The following is a 13,047-nucleotide window of genomic DNA, read 5'->3' on the forward strand; positions in this document are numbered from 1 at the left end:
TCTTATTAAAATCTCTACAATTATCATTATGAAGGATGAACACTGGTACCAGTCATGCTTAAGGGAGAGTATTTGCATATAAACCTGAACTTAAGGGTACATGTCTGTGAAGGACCATAATTTTAATTAAAAATCACACACAAGATATCACCAGTAGTTTGCTTCATATACACCCGAAATTCACCGTAAAAGTGTAACTAACCTTTTAGAACCATAAAACAAAAAAGAAAAATTAGGTAGTCTAGTATTTTAATAATTAGCCTACTTTATCCTTTGTATGTAATTTACTTTTTGGGAGTGTAGACAGTTTTTTAGGTACATTTATCTCTGAAAATTATCAATAAAATCCACCACTTTTAACTGTGTACAGAGAATGTGTGCGTAAAGTAGTCTATTACGGAGAACATACAGAAAGAAATGAATTAGCAACATTAATTAAAACTTGGTACATAAAAGTACAGCAATTTTTTGTTGGATGTAGCTGAAGTCAAGTCCTAACTTTTTAAGATAGGTCCATGATTGTAGTCTACGATTCTTCAATTATCGTACTGATTCTATGCACGAAGTTTCAGCCTTCTAGCTTGAGTACTTTTGGTCTATTAAATTAAATATGTCAGAAAACTAAACTTTCTGGAAATTGGACTTAAAGTTTAACTTTGCTTTTAATGAAAGTTGTGGCGTAACCTGATGTGTTTAATGCATTCCAGTCCCATAATCATCTCGTTTCGGAAGTTCTTCATCGTCTTTCTTCCTCCTTATATTCCTTTTTCTGGTTCTTGCCTCCTTGGAAGTCACCTTGAACATTCTCTTTGCCTTGGCAACTATTCTGTCAATAGCAGTGAGGAGGGAGAAGAAAATCCATAATTGCACAGAAAGTTTGTGTTGCTTTATATCCTTTGCCTATACACCGCATACCATAGGCTAGTCTTGTGTTCATATTATAAAGCCTCTTATTATTTACCCCTGAGGTATAACAGTTCCTCATGACCACAGACACTGCACATAATGATAAGTTTTGAGACTAAACTCTTCCTACTATTAACATATTCAAGCAGTACAATACTACTTTCACTTTCACAACATTTACACTTTAAACATTTGTTCAGTAAACTGCAAACAACACTCAGTTCAATTATCACAGACCCAGGATTTATGTTTGGAATCTTTTCTTCACTAAAGTTACTGCTGTATGAGTTGTCCAAATATTTCAGTTTCTTTTTTGAAGCACTTCATTGCACCTTAACCTCACTCTCACCAGAACCATTACTGGTATTGATTTGTGTTTCTTGCTCCTTAGATGTAAATCTATTTCCGTAGAACTTGCGCCTGCCAGCACCAAATTTCCTTGTCCTCGGCATATCTATGGAAATATTTGCTACTTATATTTTAAGAAAAACTGTTGTGATCAACACTATAGTTTATTTATTATTGATGTAAAGTAAGATGAACATCGTGCAGGTTATCCAGCTTTTGAAAGTGAAATTTACTATTTTTGCACAGATATTACATTTACTGCAACAAAGTGACTTGTTCAGGAAATATTATGAAGTTTAAATACATTTGAAATGTAAAGGGGCGTGCCAGAGTTCTACAGATATTTAAGATTAGGGCTGTAAAAGGTACTAAAATATTAATAACCTGTACTTATTGTATAAGGTTGGATTAAGGAAAGACTGGGGGATAGTATGAGAGTAGTGTTTTAGTTTGTTTTTTTAAAATTCGCGTACATGTTCCCTTAAATTACTAACTATGATTACAAGTAAATAATACATAACATTAGTACGATATGGACAAGGAGAATATTTGAGTGATATATGTAACATAAACATTAAATAATTTCGTGATTTGTCTTGGTTGTGGCAGTGAATTTACAGACGAGAGGGTGACAAGAGTAAGTTAATAAACATAATTAATTATTTTATATTTTATTCGAGTTTATTGAGTTGAATTATAAAAACTGACCATGTACGTCACAAAAAATTACTGGAATTTTCCTTATTTTAATTACATTTGTAATACTTCAGGAAAGGTGATATTTAATAGTTACAGTAAATTAAGTGAAAACTGTAATCAATTCATTACATGAATTAGAACAAAAGGTAAGTCATACTTCCTGCAGTCTTTTACCTTAATTACTGTATCTTAATCTCCTTCATTGAGGCAACTGACAACAGCCCCACATTAACCCTTTGATGCCGACATCCATATATAATATACGACTCCTTTTCTACACACGCTGCCGACCTCTATACGTGGTATAGACACCTGCAGGCCCAACATCATTTTGTTGTTGCTCTTTAAGTAATAAATGTTGTAGAGATGGAAGTGGTATACCTTTGATGGTAAGGATCTCTACCTTGCTTGTATGTATGAATCATCCCTAATCAGTGTCTCTGTCTTTCTCTCTGAAGTGTTTGAAATAGTCTGATCCCTATCCGCTTGAGAGCACGAAGTCGAATCTAGCAGATGTACGTTTCATTACGGGATGTTTCCTCGCGTAGATTGATAGTAGAAATCGCAATCTCTTCACTGATATGAATGTTGACATCATCTGATGAATTCATATACCGTAATTCTTTCAGAGCCTTGAAATCTCCTATGACACCTTATTAGTTGAGAAAAAGGATGTAGAGATAACCACACAATCAATTACAAAGTCAATACGGCCAATATGAGCTGATTTTCATAATTAATTGACCCGCTGTCAATTTGAAATGACATTGCGTGGAGCAGAAGGATGGCACGGTGCAGTTTGAATGAAAGGGAAGTAATACAGGTTTAATAAATCAAACGATATCAGCACTACACCAGAATAAACTGAGCGAAGCGAGAATGGGCGTATTAACAAAAGAAATGGGAGTACATGGTGCGCAGCGAAGTAACGGACGACGAAACACGCCAAAGTATACGCCCTCTTTCTCATGAACTATTCGACCCATTAACCTGGGATTGGTGCCAAATAAATCTTCGAACTATTGTTCTCAGATCTTCCACTCAGTTACTGAGACAACGATTACCGTAGTTTTCACTGCATTGCGAAACATCCCAGGCAAATACAAGAACGTCACTTTCATTGTGTACAAATGCGGAAGGTCCCTTCTCTATTACTAAACTATCAAGGTAAATACAAAGTTAATGTAAAGTACATTATTTTCAGTCTCTTCTGTAAACGTCTGAAAATAATCTGGACTAAACTGTATAAACTTCATGATCTGTATTGTCAGTGCTGAACTGTACAAAGTATAAGTCTTTGTTTTTTCCCCCTATTCAAAACCTTATTCGACCTCCGTAGGGGTTACAGATTCATGTCAAGTATACTTAAAAGAACAGGCATGTTTCGGTCATTCTTTATGGACATTTGAGGTACAGAGTGTATTGTACTGCCCCACAAGCTAGGTAACCCATACCAACCTAGCTGATCGTCAGTAAAACTGCACCACTCAGGATAAAAGGTCCAGTGCAAGAGAAACAAACAGGAAGCGTCACATACACTACACACCCAAAACAATACGAAAAGAACATAGAAACAGAGTAAACTTACCTCCAGGTGGCAGAAAACAACGATAAACCGGTGGATCAAGCTACCAGCTGTCAGTGTGTCAAATAGTTATAGAGCAGAAAACAAGACAAATCTTTCCTTTTTTTAAGAAAAATATAATTCATAAACTCAAAGAGAAGTTAACAGATCAAATTACAGGTCATCCTCGCAGTTTTGTTTTACCAAGATAAAATAATAGGTTAACTGAACAAAATAAAATCAGTTTTAAATCGAATAGGAATAAAATGGTCTTTAAAATAACATCAAATTAGATGAAATCAAAGTAACCTGACCTCACTAAATCCACAGAAAAACTCCAATTAAATTAAAGATGAACACCAAGGGTAAAATAACGGAATTATTTTTAAAACCGCCGGTCGGCAAGAAATAAATTAAAGGAAAAAATCGTACCATCACGTTGAACAGAACACTTTAAATAAACGAAATTAAATTATAAACGGCCGGTCGGCAAGAAATGTAATCTAAAATGAAATTCATAGATCTATTTCGTACATTGTATTTGGGCTTTGACGGGTTAACATGGTGTGTGTGTGTGTGTGTGTGGTAACTATCGCAGTCTCAAAGAGTGTACTATACCTCACACTGATGACTTCAGTTACTTTCTTCAAGGTAAAACAGTGTTTCTTAAATTAGACATGTGACAAGCCTTCTGCCAGGTATGCTTAGCAGATGAAGATAAAGAAAACTTAGCCCTAATCACCCCTGTTGGACTATTTCAATTCAACTACATGCAGTATGGGCTTAAAAGAAATCACATTTATTGGAATGTTTTGAAAAGATTGAGATCGAAGATGGTTAGGATGATGTAACAATAAGGGAGTATTTTGGTTTTAAAAATTACTTATAATATAATAATGCTACTTGCTTAACGTCCCACTAACTACTTTTACGGTTTTCGGGGACGCCGAGGTGCCGGAATTTTGTCCCACAGGAGTTCTTTTATGTGCCAGTAAATCTACCGACACGAGGCTGACATATTTGAGCACCTTCAAATATCACCGGACTGAGCCAGAATCGAACCTGACAAGTTGGGGGTCAGAAGGCCAGCGCCTCAACCGTCTGAGCCACTCAGCCCGGCTAAAAATTACTTAACAATTCAGAATTTTTGCTTTCTTCTGGAATTCTTCTATTAGACGATGAAACATATTGATAATTTGTATAACATAATTCCGACGTAGAGTGCCAATGCAGTTACCATATTCAATGCATTAGAACGTTTTGAATCAGCTGTTTCTGGAATAAGAGAGAATAATGAATGGTATCAGGAAGAAGATGATGATGAATGTTATACCACAGCAACAAAAAGCTCTAAATAGAGTTCTGGTTTAAATCTGATTGTAGATGCCAACGAAGTGTTGGATATAGTGATCAACCAAATGAAAGACCAATTCCAAGAGTCTCATATATTAAGTAGTTTCGAAATATTGTTCCGAAAAGTTTGCTACGGTCAGAGAAACTTTCCCAGCGAATTTAGCCAATACTTTCTCATTAAGTTGCAATCCATTTATCTACGAAGATAAACTAAGAATGAACTTTCAGTGATTTATCGGAATGATACTTTAAGGATATTCCTTCTGCCTGTGATTTGTTCACATTCTTCATGAAGCATTCCTCCGAAGGATCGTTCTCTGAGGTACACAAAACTCTACAAATTGAACTAACTACGCCAGTTTCAACAGCGAAAGAAGAGCGAAGTTACAGCACATTAAAAAGAGTCAATGATTATCTTTGAATAATATTGGTCAAAACAGACTGAATTCACTCACTGCTTGTTCAATTCATAAGGAGGAATCTGGTGGATGCCCAACCTTAACAACAGAGTCATTGTTCAGAAGAACAGGCATGCTCAACCGCTGTATAAGTAATGTGCCATTTGGTGAAATAAATACTATTCCTTCATTATTAACTACTTAGTGTATATATTTAGGCCGATATATTTTGATATACTGTACCGGTAACGGCGGTACAAAACTATGTCCCCGTAATAGAAATCTTGAAAAAAAACTTACGCGTTACGCTCCGGGCCGGCTAAGAAAGACTGACTGGACGGCGAGCAACAGCTGTGTGCGTGTGACGTAGAGAGCGGGTGACGTCACAGCATGCCTCACCACAACACAGAGCCTAGACTGATGTGGAATGTTCTTCGAGTTTCTATAGGTAATAACTTTCCCCACAATAATAATTAAACAAATTTAACAATATCATCGTGTAACCCGATCCCTTATCTACGTTCCTGCAGAGTTTCACGTAAATCTGACATGAGGCGAAGTTATGGAACGAGATGTGAAGGCCCGGATCAGATATAAATACGGTACTGCTTCCCTCAGCAGAGCAGTGTGTGGCCTGAATATGTGGCCAGAGTATGTATGTGCACGCTAGGCAGTGGAGTTCATACAGTCGGTTCGCGAGGACCGTGATCTAGCGTGAAGCAGCTATCAATCTTCGAGTCCGTGGGCTTTAACCCAATCGCGTCTAATATGGACTTGTACGGATTTCTTTATACTGTGAGTGATAAACTTGTACTCCGACGGGGCGTGATATAAATTGTGCTTCGTCTGAACATTATTAAGTGACTGTTTATTCTACACGAGTGTCTAAGACTTGCGAATGTTTTCGAGTGCTCGTAATTTGATGTTTAATGTTACGGACAGGATTTAGGACAGTTTGCTCCTTACAGAGTACTAAATACTTCAAGTTTATGAGACTGTGTTTTAAACCAGATTTACTCGATTGCAAGCATGACTACGTCACTAATTTACCATTTCATGAACTGTGTAAATATTTGTAGGTCATGAACTGAAAACTGTGCATGTGTGATCTGTGCATTTCAATTCTACTAAACAGCACATTTCAATTCTACGAACATTCAGTTGTGCGTTTCGATTTTACGAACAGTCGAACCGAGGACTGTCAATACATGATTAATTTCGTCTTTTAATTTCATGTTATTATCAATACGTGAATGAGTTCGAATTCACGAGTGAAACATCTTTATTTTCTAATCCAATTAAATTACGTTGAACAGTGTTTCAAACTAAGAACTAAGTCGTGCGGCATTACTTTACATTATGCCAAGTGCCACAAACTTCAAGTGACTCTGTTAAAATTCGACGATAAGTTTCGAGTAGACTTTTATTTTATGAGTATTTAACTTACATGCTCATTCGAGTTTAGTGGCCTTCTTCTCATTTAACACGGGACAAAATTTAGTGACATTTGACCGTGTGATAAACTTTCAAAGATACTTTTTTTTCGTGTTTGAACCTTGTTAAAACCATTGATAAACTTTTCTCTCATCTGTGCAGAAGCAGTTTTGCATTAACTCGCCCCAAAGCTTAACGATGTTCATTCACGTTCATCGTTCACGAGGACTACCTCAACGCCCTTCATCAGCACCGTATGGATCTTCAAGACATCGAATGGATCTTCTAGAACTTCCATCGGGGGAGGAATGGTGGTTCACTGGTATGGGAAAAGGAGGAGCTGCCGGAATCCAAGGACATCGCCAGCCCTAGGACGAGGAACATTTTCTACTGTATCTGCTGTACAGAGGTGAAATTACTTTGAATTTATTAATAAACTCAGAGGAAATTTTAAGATTTATTTCTAAACAAACCCTCTCCCTCTGTACGCACTTCAACGAATGGTACACGCCCTGCGTCTCATGTCTACCGAAGTACCACATTTACTGTTACAATACGTACTCACCTTTGGAGTTTTTGTGGTACGGTGTAGATACCCATGTTTCAAAAATACCTGCCGCAATCCCATTTCCATGGCCGAAAACTCTATATCGGGCCCCACTGGTGGAATTGATCACGAGCCACCACTGTATGCATTCAGGTCTGATAATATTGTAATTGGTCTTGGTTCACGCTCGGGGACTGGGTATTTGTGTTTGTCCCAGAATATTTACGCAACACTATCAACACGTAATAGAGATTACATCCCATCACGTAGGCTTGACGCCGGGAAGAGCATCAGGTCGTAAAACAGAGTCAAATCCACATGTGCGACACATCTCGCACCCACTGGTGAGGTAGAACACAACAGATCCATGCCGTGGTTACTGTACCGGAGGTACACCCGCACCAGCGCCTTGTAGAAGGCCATCTAGATCATGAAATCTGAAACTCATTTTGGAAATAGTGTGGAACATTTCTCGACAGATGTCACTACTATTGTGCTGCGCTTCTGAGGTGGAGATGAACTACTATATCTATATATTTATATATATAGATATGTCATTGTATGTATGTATGACATCTCCTCCTAAACCACTGGAGCGATTTACAGAAAACTTGGTGCACTTACCACTTAGTATCAGGAGACAAACCGCGTGGGGGTAAGACACCCAAATTACCCTTGGGGATGGGGGGGCGAGGGGGTCACATAACAAATATACAAAAATAGTGTCGAATCCATCATTTTGGATTCACCGAGATAAACAGTGATACTCCCGAATTTTTCCAAGTCCAAATTTAGCCCCCTTTTGGGCGGGGGCGGGGGGAGAGTGATATATCACAGTAATAGGAAATTGTGTCGAATCCATCCTTTTCGGGATCGCTGAGACGAATAGTCAAACTCCGGATTTCTTTTGACAAACCGCGTGGAGGTAAGACACCCCATGTAGCCTGAGGGGCGGGGGGGCGCAAGGGGGTGACATAAAATATTCGAAAATAGTGTCGAATCCATACTTTTTATGGTCGCTGAGATAAATAGTGATATTCCGGAATTTTTTAAAGCCCAACTTCTGCCCCCTTTGGGGTTGGGGCGAGGGGGTCACATATAAAAATATATGAAAATAGTGCCGAAACATCGTTTTCGGATTCGGTGAGATGAATAGTGATACTCCGGAATTTTTTCGAGTCCAAATTCAGCCCCTTTTTGGTGGGGGGCAAGGAGGAAGTGGTATATCAAAATAACAGGAAATAGTGTCGAATCCATCGTTTTCGGGGTCGCTGAGATGAATATCGACACTCCGGATTTCTTTTGACAAACCGCGTGGGGGTAAGTCACCCCATGCACCCATAGGGACGGGAGGGGCGCAAGGGGGTGACATATAAAATATTCGAAAATAGTGTCGAATCCATACTTTTTACGTTCACTGAGATGAATAGTGACATTCCGAAATTTTTATAGTCGAAGTTCTGCCCCCTTGGGGGGCGAGGGTGAGTGATAAATCAAAATAACCGAAAATAGGGTCGAATCCACCCTTTTCGGGGTTGCTGAAATTAATATTGGCACTCCGGATATCTTTTGACAAACCGCGTGGGGCTAAGACATCACCACGTAACCATTGAGGCGGGGGGGCTAGGGGTTGACATATAAAATATTTTAAAAATCTCGAATCCATACCTTTCGTGGTCGCTGAGATGAATAGTGACACTCTGGAAGATTTTGAAGTCCAAGTTCAGCACCCTTAGGGAAGGGGCGCGGTGGTAGGAGTGGTATAAGAAATTTATCGAAAATAGTGTCGAATCCATACTTTTCGGGGTCGCCAAGATTAATAGTGTCACTGCGGATTGTTTAAAGTACATGTTCAGCCCCCTTTGGGGTGGGGGCGAGGGTGGAGTGATGTATCAAAATGACCGAAAATAGCGTCGAATCCACCCTTTTTAGTGTCGCTGAGGTGAATGTTTACACTCCGGATTTGTTTTGACAAATCACTTAGGGGTAGGAGGCCCCCTGTACCCATTGGGGAGCGGGGGCGAGGGGGTGATATATAAAATATTCGAAAATAGTGTCCAATCCATACTTTTCGTTGTCTCTGAGATGAATAGTGACAATCCGAATATTTGTAAAGTCCATGGTCATCCCCCATTGGGGTGGAGACGGGGGGAGTGTTATATAAAATTAATCGAAAATAGTGTCGAATACATAGTTTTTGGGGTCGCCAAGGTGAATTTTGGCACTCCGGAATTTTTTAAAATCAAGTTCAGCCCCCTCTGGGTGGGGGGCGATGGGGGAGTGATATATATTAATGACCGAAAATAGTGTCGAATCCATACTTTTCGTGGTTATTAAGATGAATGGTGAGACTCCGGATTTTTTATAAGTCCAAATTCAGCTCCTCCAGGGTTCGGGCGAGGGGGTAGTGATACATAAAAGTTGTCGAAAATAATGTCGAATCCACATTTTTCTGGGTCACTGAGATGAATAGCGGCACTCCGAATTTTTAGCATCATGAGACAACCCTTAGGGGTAGGGAGCGAGGGGGTGAGATATAAAAATCATTAAAAGAAGTGTTGAATCCATACTTTTCGCTGTCGCTGAAATGAATAGTGACACGCCGGAAATTTTTAATGTCCAATTTTAGCCTCCTTCGGGGTGGGGGAATGATATATAAAAATACTCGAAAGTTGAGTCGAATCCATACATTTCTATTTTCTTTTCTTATTGGCTAATTTGTTTACGTCGTACCGACACAGATATGGCTTACGGCGACGAAGGGATAGGAAAGGCCTATGAATTGGAAGGAAGCGGCCATGGCCTTAATTAAGATACAGCTATACTTTTTCAGGTCGTTGAGATGAATAATCACACGCCGCTTGTCGTTGTTCAGCCCGGATATTAGAAGGGCTGGAAAGGAAAATGTTCAAAATGACCAAAAATACGGATGTATTTTTCATCCAGCATAGCCCTCATATAAAATTGGTACACGTATGACTTACTATCTGAAAAAATGCTGTTGGGGTAAAACACCCCTAGCACACCTACGGGAAATAGCGAAATATAAAAAAACGATTTTTTACTGATATGAATGTCGAATACGTTCTTTACGAGGTCACAGAGTTGATCTGTGACACTCTGGATGGTTAAGTCATACTTCAGCCGCAATCAATATGTTGGTTGAGTCGGGGGGGGGGGGGGAATGAATGTAAATATAACGGATATTATGGAGGTACTGTATGTGGGTATGTTCCAGAATTGCTCTCAACGAAACTTGGTAAACATATGACTTACCATCTTAGAAAAAATACTATGGAGATGAAGATTCAAAGCCTCCGCTGAGGGCGGGGAATGAGAGGGACTCACGTGCAAAAATGATGGAAAATAACCGATATTAATGTCGAAAGCTCTTGATACCGTTTACGTCCACGTTCAGTATTCATTGAGACAGGAGCTGAGAAGGGCTTAAAAGTATATAGTATAAAATGACCGAGATTAGTGTTGAATACACTGCTTTTCGGGTCACTAGGCTGATTGTGACGGTCTCAATGACTGCTGAAATCGTGCACATCATTTTGTACGGTGCGACTGGCAAATACATATAATTATTACTTTTTTTTTTTGGAAAGAATCAAATGCTTCCCAGTCATTTCTAGCTTCAACGGGGACGAGGATTTACGCAAGGATAAAATAATCTAAACTTGAAATCAGATACATCTAAATAACTCTAAAACTACATAATAGTTCGTAAAAGCAATATCTCAAAAATAAATCAATAAGCATCTACTTCACACTTAACTAACTGATAATACTAATACTAAAGGTAAACATTGAAAAGCTACCCGGACAACGCCGGGCACTACAGCTAGTATATATATAAATGTCATTGTATGTTTGTATGTATGCATGTATGTATGTATTGCATCTCCTCCTAAACCACTGGAGCGATTTACACCAAACTTGGTACACTTACGACTTAGTATCAGGAGACAAACCGCGTGGGGGTAAGACCCACAAGTACCCTTAGGGGCGGGGAGGCGAGGAGGTCACATTTAAAAATATTCGAAAATGGTGTCGAATCCATACATTTCGGGGTCGCTGTGATGAATAGTGATACTCCGGAATTTTGTAACGTCCAAATTCAGCCCCTTTTTGGGTGGGGGCAAGGGGGGAGTGATATATCAAAATAATATAAAATAATGTCGAATCCATCCTTTTTCGGGGTCGCTGAGATGAATAGTGACATTCCGGATTCTTTTTTGACAAACCGCGTGGGGGTGAGACACCCAAAGTAACCTTACGGGCTGGGGGGGGGGCGAGGGGGGTGATATTTAAGAAAATTCGAAAATGGTGTCGAATCCATACTTTTCGGGGTCGCTGAGGTGAATAGTGATACTCCGGAATATTTTAACGTCCAAAATCAGCCCCCTTTTGGGTGGGGGCAAGGGGGGAGTGATATATCAAAATAATAGAAAATAATGTCGAATCCATCCTTTTCGGGGTCGCTGAGATGAATAGTGACACTCCAGAATTTTTTTACGTCCAAGTCTATCCCTCTTCGGGGAGGGGGGCGATGGGGGAGTGATATAAAAATAATCGAAGATATTGTCGAATCCATACATTTCGGGGTGGCTGAGATGAATAGTGAGTCTACGGATTTTTATAAGTCAAAGTTCAGCCCCCTTTGGGTTAGGGGCGGGGGAGGAGTGGTATAAAAAATAGTCGAAAATAGTGTCGAATCCACAGTTTTCGGGGTCGCTGAGATGAATAGCGGCACTCCAGATTGTTAGTGTAATGAGACAAACCACGTAGGGTTGAGACATCCCAGGTTCACTTTAGGGGCAAACTTGGTATACACATGACTTACTATATAGGATACGTTACTGTGGGGGTCAGATACACCTAGCACCCATAGGGGCGAGGGTGAATTATAAAAAACACAGAACGACGGCTGAAATATAACAAATAACAGATAACGACAAACATTCGTGTACAGTCCATACTTTTCGAGGTCGCTGAGGTTGTCGATGTTCAGCCCCTGTCGGCAGGGATATTAGAAGGGGTGGAAAGAAAACTGTTCAAAATGACCAAAAATACGGATGTATTCTTCATCCAGCATAGCACTCATATAAAATTGGTACACGTATGACTTACTATCAAAGAAAATACTGTTGGGGTAAAACACCCCTAGCACACCTAGAGGAGATGGTGAAATATAAAAATAAACGATTTTGTACTGATATAAATGTCAAATACGTTCTTTACGACGTCACAGAGTTGATCTGTGACACTCTGGATGGTTAAGTCATACTTCTGCCGCAATCAGTGTGGAGGTTGAGAGGGGGTGGAAATGAATGTAAATATATCGGATATTATGGATGTACTGTATGTGGGTATGTTCCAGAATTGTTCTCAAAGAAACTTGGTACACATATGACTTACCATCTTAGAAATAATACTATGGAGATGAAAAATCACAGCCTCAGCTGGGGCTAGGGAATGAGAGGGGCTGACGTGCAAAAGTGATGGAAAATAACCGACATTAATGTCGAAATCCATTGTTTATGTGTCTCTTATACGAACTGTGACGCTCTTGATACTGTTTAAGTCCACGTTCGGTCTCCATTGAGACAGGAGCTGAGAAGGGCTTAAAAGTATATAGTAGAAAATGACCGAGATTAGTGTTGAATTCACTGCTTTTGGGGTCACTAGACTGATTGTGACAGTCTTAAAGACTGCCGAAATCGTGTATATCATATGTATAGTGTGACGGGTAAATATATATAATTATTACTTTAACTTTTGGAAAGAATCAA

Source organism: Anabrus simplex, chromosome X, assembly GCF_040414725.1.
Source record: "Anabrus simplex isolate iqAnaSimp1 chromosome X, ASM4041472v1, whole genome shotgun sequence".
Lineage (NCBI taxonomy): Eukaryota > Metazoa > Arthropoda > Insecta > Orthoptera > Tettigoniidae > Anabrus > Anabrus simplex.